Below are 7762 nucleotides of genomic sequence, written 5' to 3'. Positions count from 1 at the left end.
TCTATCAAGACAAAACAAAAAGTGCCTGTGGAGGATCCCCCACACCCCCTAAAAGAGGCCCTAGCTATACCCTTGATTACCTACATTTCTAGAAACATCCTAAAATCCCTAAATGTCATAAATACTAAAACAACCTAAAATCCCAGAATTGTCCTAAAATCCTGAAAACATCCTAAAATCCAAAGAACGTTCTAAAATCCAAGAAATGTCCTGAAATCCAAGAAATGTCCTAAAATCCCAGAAAAGTTGTAAAATCCCGGAAATTACATAAAATCTTGAAAACATTTGAAAATGCTAGAAACAAATCCAGTCCAAAAAGCCTGGAAATGTCCTAAAATCCTAAAAACATAGCAAAATCCTGAAAATGTCCTAATATCCTAGAGACATCCTAAAACCCTGGAAAAAGACTACAATCCTAGAAATTTCCTAAAATCCTAGAATGTATGGGACTTCAACGACTGGCCCCTGACCTCCTGTCATGTTAAAAAAAAGTACCCCCCAAACATAGCAAGCTGAGTACCCCTGCTCTAAGCTGCCAACATCAACTCCCCAAGTGGGAAACAGAGGTGCATAAGAACATTAGTTTTCGTTTGGAGGAAAAAATGAGCCATTAGATTTTAAACTGAATTCAGAGTTAAGGCATCACTTTTCTATGCACATAAACAGTTTTCCATAAAAGCCTATTGCACAGATCTATAAGGAGAAAAAAAGTGGATAAGTGAGACAATTAGGATAGAAAAACAAGGCACGCACTGTAACCTGCGCACACGAACAGGCTTCCAGTTAGTTTATGGCTGTTTGGCTGCATTTAAATCACAGCCATCTGAATTATTCACTGTTCTGGGGAGGGGGGGGTGTGGGAGGCTTCTCTGCTGTAATTAGCGCTTTTCTTTAACCCAGCAGAAGGCTCCTACCACTATCGAGTGCATTCGAATTTATCTGTGAGACCGCTCCTGGCAATAATCCAGCAGGTAATTAAGAGCAACAAAAATGGATTCTGTGAATTGCAGCTCCCACACCTTTAATTCTAATGAAACATCTATTTTCTAACCCTCTTTGCTCTCTGTCTGTCAGACATGAAATGGATGTTGCTGAGCCAAGAGCATCCAAACTGTTCTTTAGTCCAATTGTTAAAAACTGTTTCATGATAAAAGCAGAAAGTGTAAAGAAACATGAATAGGGCATCTGTTACGTCTAAAATAGATTGCTGAAGGGATGTTTTGAAACTTTAATTTGGGTTAAGTGCTCTCCATCTTTTTCAGCTTGTTGAGACAGAGTTTGCACCACAGCTGGGTGTGACAGGCCGAGAACATCAGTGCAGGAAGCAGGGGCGCTGGGGTGCTGCTTCACCCTCTGCACTCAAAAATGTATTAACCCAAAAATAAATCATTTAAATAAACCTTAATAAGTACCAACCTGGAGAGAGGGGCCACATTTGGAACTCTGTGAAGCGGGCAGTAAGACAGTTTGCATAGCTGTGGAAGGAGGCCTTGTGTTTCTGGGTTGTGCGTCTGTCCAAAAACCTTGAGGGAATTTCCTCTGTTTTGGCACAAATGTCCACTTGGATTGAACAATGAACTGGTCACATTTTGGTGGTCAAAAGTCAAAGGTCAATGTCACTGTGACTTCGTCTGTCTCATTCTTGTGAATGCTATATCTTAAGAATACCTAGAGGAAATGTCTTCAAATTTGGCAAAAGTAGATAGTATATGCCAAATTTAAAGTCAATCTATTAAAATCTGTAGGAGGAGTTCACTGAAGTATAAGGGCTGGAAATGGCCCAAAACTAAACAGGAAAACATAAATCAAAGCAGGACACATGGTTCATTTATTTTGAAGGACCTGGCTCATCTCAGGCCAGAAGTGTTGATGTTTTTGCTGTGCAGTTAGCAGACAGTTCAGCAGATATGGTTGCGTCTCAGTCACTGTGAGCGGGCAACAAACTAACAGCTCGACTTGTATATCTTATCTCTCTCTTTTATTGTAAATCTGTATCTTTTATTACGTTTTTATATTTAATTACTCTGTAAAGTGCTTTGAATTGCCCTGTGTATGACATGTGCTATACAAATAAAGCTGCCTTGCCTCTCCAATTCATTTATTACTAAAACTTGCAAATCACAATGGTGCTCCACGGTCACAAAATGTGACCAAATAGTCATGATCGGAGCGCTGTAAATACGCACGCCTCACCCGCTCACACTACCACCACTTCCACTCTTTAAGTTCACTGTAAACAAAGTGACTGGAGCCCTATAGAAGCCCTGCTCTGTGTGTGTGTGTGTGTGTGTGTGTGTGTGTGTGTGTGTGTGTGTGTGTGTGAGAGAGAGCACCAAAACATCGGTGGCTTATAAAAACAACATAACAATTTGTACTCAATATCCGCAATAAAGTAATTTTATACAGCAAACTCATGTAACACCCAGCAATGTAAAAACAGCCTGCAAACGTATTACAAATCTGCAGCTTTTAATGTGATAATCCCACAAACATTATAGCAGTTTCCTCCTACAAACGTAAGACGTCATTTCCTGCAAATGCAATTGCTATCGCATTTGCAAGGATTTGTTACATTTGTGGGAAGGTGAAAATCTTCAGCTTTCGAAATTGTAATAACTAAATAGAAATGATCATTGCGGTCGGTGTTGTTTGTTTATTTACTCTCACTTTTATGACCTGCTCTGCCCTAACTCGTGATAATTTCTAATGAGCTGACTGGAACCCATTGGCAGCTGTATCAGTAAATAAACAATCATTTTTTATTTTCTTGTTACATCTGTGGGAAGTTTTACAATTTTGAAAGCTTAAGATCTTTATCTTCCCACAAAAATGACAAATCCCTGCAAATGTAACAGCTGTTAGATTTGCAGGAAACAACAAGTTACGTTTGTAGTAGGTGACTGCTGTTACATTTGTGTGAAGTTTATTATGTTTGTGGGAGTGTTACATTAAAAGCTGCAGATTTCATGTTTGTGGTTTATAACATTTGTGGGCTGTTATAACGTTGGCGGGTGTTACACACGTGGAACACACCGCAAGACATCGAGTGTATTCGATATATCGCCCACCCCACATGGAAAAACCATGTACCGAAGCCATGCAAGGTTTGTAATGGAATTAAACATTTTAACATTATCATTATTATTATTATAAGCCTTATTTAACCAGATAAAAACCCATTGAGATCAGGATCTCTTTCACAAGGGTGACCTGGCCAAGAGGTCGGCAGCACATGTCATAAACTAACATACAAGTGACAGTACAGATTAGCACATGCAGTTTTGGTTGTAGATGCAATACTGTTTTCAGGAAGAAGTGCGGGAGCAAAAACACAACAGCAGATAAAAAAAAAAAATTACATTAAACTGGTAACAGCTCAGCTCTGTTCAGACTGTACTCCTGTGTTTCACCTGTGGTGTTGAGTATTTTATCGGCCAACAAAAACGCAGTCATGCAGAGAAAATGCCATGCTTTTAAAAACCTCTTTGAAAGAACAGCGAGCTTAAATGACACACAGGATTAATTAAATGACACGAGGCCTGTGGAGTCAATGAACGCCAGCCACAAACTACTGATTTCACCAAGTTTCATCACACACTCCATTGCAGTTGTCGATGTTGGCATGGGGAGGGACGCCATGGCTGGGTTGGATTAATATTGGTGTGTGGTCCATTACTGGAGCCCCTGTGACGGCTGACAGCTTAATTGCCTGACACGACTGAAAAGGCGAGGGTAGAAGAAAGACCAATGTGAAATGAGTGAACTCGATAACTCAAAATTAATTCAATTCATTCAGTATTCATGCAAAAAAAAAAAAAAAAGCCTCAATTCTATTTACTATGATTATTCTAGCTGTGTGTCGGTCACCCTGCTCACTCTGCACACAGATGAAGACTCCAGCAAACCATTTTGCTTGTTTACAATGAAGCACGGGCCATTGTGGTGATTTGCCTTCTCATTTATTTTGAGTGTGCTGGATTAGAGATGTTTTCTGTTAATTATATGTCAGCTGAGAGTCGGTGACTGCGAGGAGATAAGCTGAGGGTAGACGCTATCAGGCCCTTTCAGAGTTCTCGCAGTAATTTGGCGCCTGAACGCACCGCAGCACAAATAAACAACGAGAACCGGAGGCTCTCGTGGTGTTTAATGTTTTAGTCCAAATCCATTAACGGGATGTTTGTCTACATTAGGACATTACTTAAGCTGCAGCACAACAGTATTAAAACACACAGTGGGTGTTACATTTTCACAACTGTACGATGCCGAGGATTTCTTGTTTAATAAGTTTAGTTTTTTTGTTTTTTAAAGACTTTAAAGAGTTTTTAATGTCCGTTTTGCTGATTTGTGATAAATGACTGCACCTTGTGTATGAAAAAACAGATACCAACCAAGCTTTCTGACATGCCTAACATGCCCCCTGAGTGTGTAAAAATGCCTTTCAGGCTCAGATTCCCACACTCAAAATGACAATCTTACAGCCACTCTGGACAACATTAAACAGCGGACATAAAGCTGAGAGTTCACAGGTTAGCTGGCTGCTGTGCAGGAAGGGGGGCAAGCACGTCAACCTCTGAGAGATCACAAATCCACCGTGCTAAATTTAGTTTGCTGCTACGAGTGGCGCTCACAAGTCCTGATGCAACGGTGAGCACAGGCTTACCTTGGCTCATTAACACGCAGCTGGGTGCACGCAGCCTATGATCTCTCTGTGTAATGACACGGAGGCAGCTGAGCCTGATAAGAGGCTTCAGCTGATCAATGGGCATGTCTGCCGTGAAATATTTAATGCTCCCCCCGCTTATCATCCGGACTTAAGGCTCAGCAAGGTGTTTCACTTCCTCAGCACATCGCTTACCTGGCTACTCGAGCGTGTGGGAAAACTGTCTTTTTGCTTCAACCGTAGGACCTGCTTTAATATTTAATATAAAATGTACTTTTCAAAATCAAGCTTTTAAAAATCACATGCATTAATATAATTTTTTACTTTTATTGAGTTGTTTTTATAACTAACATCAGTCCTAATCATAAATATCAAATGCCATTAATTTTCAGAATTTTAACCCTGTAGATGCCAGGTTTTTGTCATGTTGTCACAATGTTTTGGAAGAAAAAGAATTATTATCAATATACTACAAACTGAGTAGATTTTTTTTAAATTATCATAGCCTGGGATACGTCGATGATTAGCAGCAATATTGATTTTATACATTATCATTTTTGTGCAGTGTCAAATATGAACACTCAAAGCCTACCGCTCTGCACACAAAATGAGCTTTTAAAAATCAATCATAAAAGTACTATACATTAATATGATTTTCTACTTTTATTGAGTTTATGTTTTAACCCAACACCAGTCCTAATCATGAATATCAAATATTCATTAATTTCAGAATTTGAAATCCATTAAATGCCAGTTTTTTAGCATATATTTCTAGATGAAAAATGCACAAAAAGTGATGACAGAAAAAGACATGATCATGTGGAAAATAGTAAAAGTGATAAATGCCAAGGCAAAACCCCAGAATGACACCCAGAAATAATACATGCATGTTTTTTATGCTTCAGTGGCTGCGGGATCAAAAATTGCAGTTTGAAAAGTTTCAATGTTGTTAAAAAAAAACAATTTTCGCCAAAATTTATGCCATATGCATGAACACAGCCAAAATTACAAAAAAATGAAGAATGAGGAGCGTCTAAAATGCACCAAACAGTCCCTAAGAGTTACTAAGCTGTGAATTTTTGAGCATTTGGTCAGTTACTGACCTGACTCGTTGTTTAGACGAGGCATTTAAACGTGATTCTGGCAGCGGCACGATATGCAAATACGCTGAAAGAGAGAGGAGCTCAGGAGAGTCACATTTGAATTACAGAGTGAGGTAATCATCTGGCAGTCGACACACCCATCTTCATTAAACTGACATTTCCCTCATTATAATGGTCTCATTCTGTCTCTGTCTATTTATTCCTCATCTGTGTTTAGAGTCACAGTGACACACCAGCAAAAAGCCAAAGCTCACACAAGCCTACAGATATAAAAAAAACAAAGCAAAAATATTTGGAAGTATCATACGTGAATATGTTTGAAATTGTGTATAGTACAGCTGCTATAGCTCACTTTGGAGTTTTCATGTAGGACACAAAAAGGAAAAATGCTCAACTGCCACTGGATAAATTAAAGAAAAGTGCCACCCTCTCCTTTAAAATTATGTCAGTCATTTTTCTTTCTACTAAATGAATATGGTCAGCGGAGGTTCTGGCCCATTTAAACCTCAGGGGCCACACTGCGGCCAGCTGGTCTTTTAAAGGGGACGCTTAAATTGACCCTGAGGTTAAGCCCTCATTAAGCAGAGGTGCAGTGCAGGGGGGAAAAAATGAGGGAAAGCAAAGTCAGAAAGGTCATTTAAAAAATTTAGAGCTAAGCTAAAATAAAGTGTGATTTTGCATTCTGGTATAAAACAGCGAGCCATGCAGCAGCGACAGGGTGACATTAGGTAGCGGCTGTGCTTTCACTTCAGAAAGAAACGATGCATGGTACCTGTTTTCTTCAGTTAACACTACAAAGCTTTTACTCTACAGGGCTATATTGAATACCACGTGACGTTCATTTACAGATTTTCAATGAAAAACTTTCAATGTATGTATCAGTTACTTGACTTACACAGCCCCTATCTATTTGCTGTAGTTGACATACAAAAGATATCCAGAGCAAAAGTCTGGGGCTTCTACAGTATAGTATAGTATAGTAACTGACCCCCTGAGGGTCCTCAGAGTTACTGCAGAGGGGCCGCCAAATCATTGCTTGTTTTAGCTAGCTAACGCTAAATAACTGAGCGGCACCTGTCCATAACAGCAAGGCAAACAAGGCAGACATCACCAAATCTGAGCTTCTAACAATCACATTAAATCAAAATAACTTAAAATTTGGCCATAAATAAATTGTTTGCAAACTAACCGGCATGCACGATGATAGTGAAAAACGTTAAACTCCAGAATTTTGTCTTTAACTTTAATTTTTGACTTTCAAACATCAAGAGGTATATTTTAGTAGGTTTTAAAACACTAATTCGGATTTTTGGTGAAGAGTGGGTCACTCCGGGAGGCTCAAGAAAAAAATATTAGCAGCTACAGGGAGGGTCAAAGTTAAAAAAAAAAAAAAGAAAAAGAAAAAGAAAAGAAATGAAATCACTCCCAAGCCACCCCTCTCCTCTGATAAATTAAGAACAGTCCCTAACCAGGTACTATTTTTACTGTCACCTGAGTAAAAGTTGAATAAAATTAAAAATGCTAATTTTCCACTTTTGCTTAAGTAATTTTTATGGGAGTAATTGTAGTTTTACTGAAGTACAGATTTTCTTTATGATTCTATCCACCACTGCATCTACTCCAGCAGACTTTCTGAGGAGCTACAAGCCTTCACAAGTCATACACTCTGAACAGATATTTGACCGAGCAAAAAACACTAACTTTTGATTAAGAAAAACAATAGACAAAGAACAGTACCCGCCATAACAACATGAACGATATTAACTGCGCAGTACAACCATACAGACATAGCCGGACATTTTAACGTCACAAAAAACAGCAAATAGACTGCATACAATTAGAAAATGTATTTTACTCACATTTTTCGACGCTGCAGTTTCTCTTGTTCTTCATGAAACCCAGGTGAAGTGGTAAATGTCCATGTCCGTGTCCCTGTCCGTGTCCACAAATGTAAATAATTCCCTCTGAACTTGCCGCCGCTCCTTTGGGTCGTTTTGTA

This window comes from Plectropomus leopardus, chromosome 22 (genome assembly GCF_008729295.1).
Source record: "Plectropomus leopardus isolate mb chromosome 22, YSFRI_Pleo_2.0, whole genome shotgun sequence".
NCBI lineage: Eukaryota > Metazoa > Chordata > Actinopteri > Perciformes > Serranidae > Plectropomus > Plectropomus leopardus.
This window is presented reverse-complemented; position numbering follows the sequence as displayed.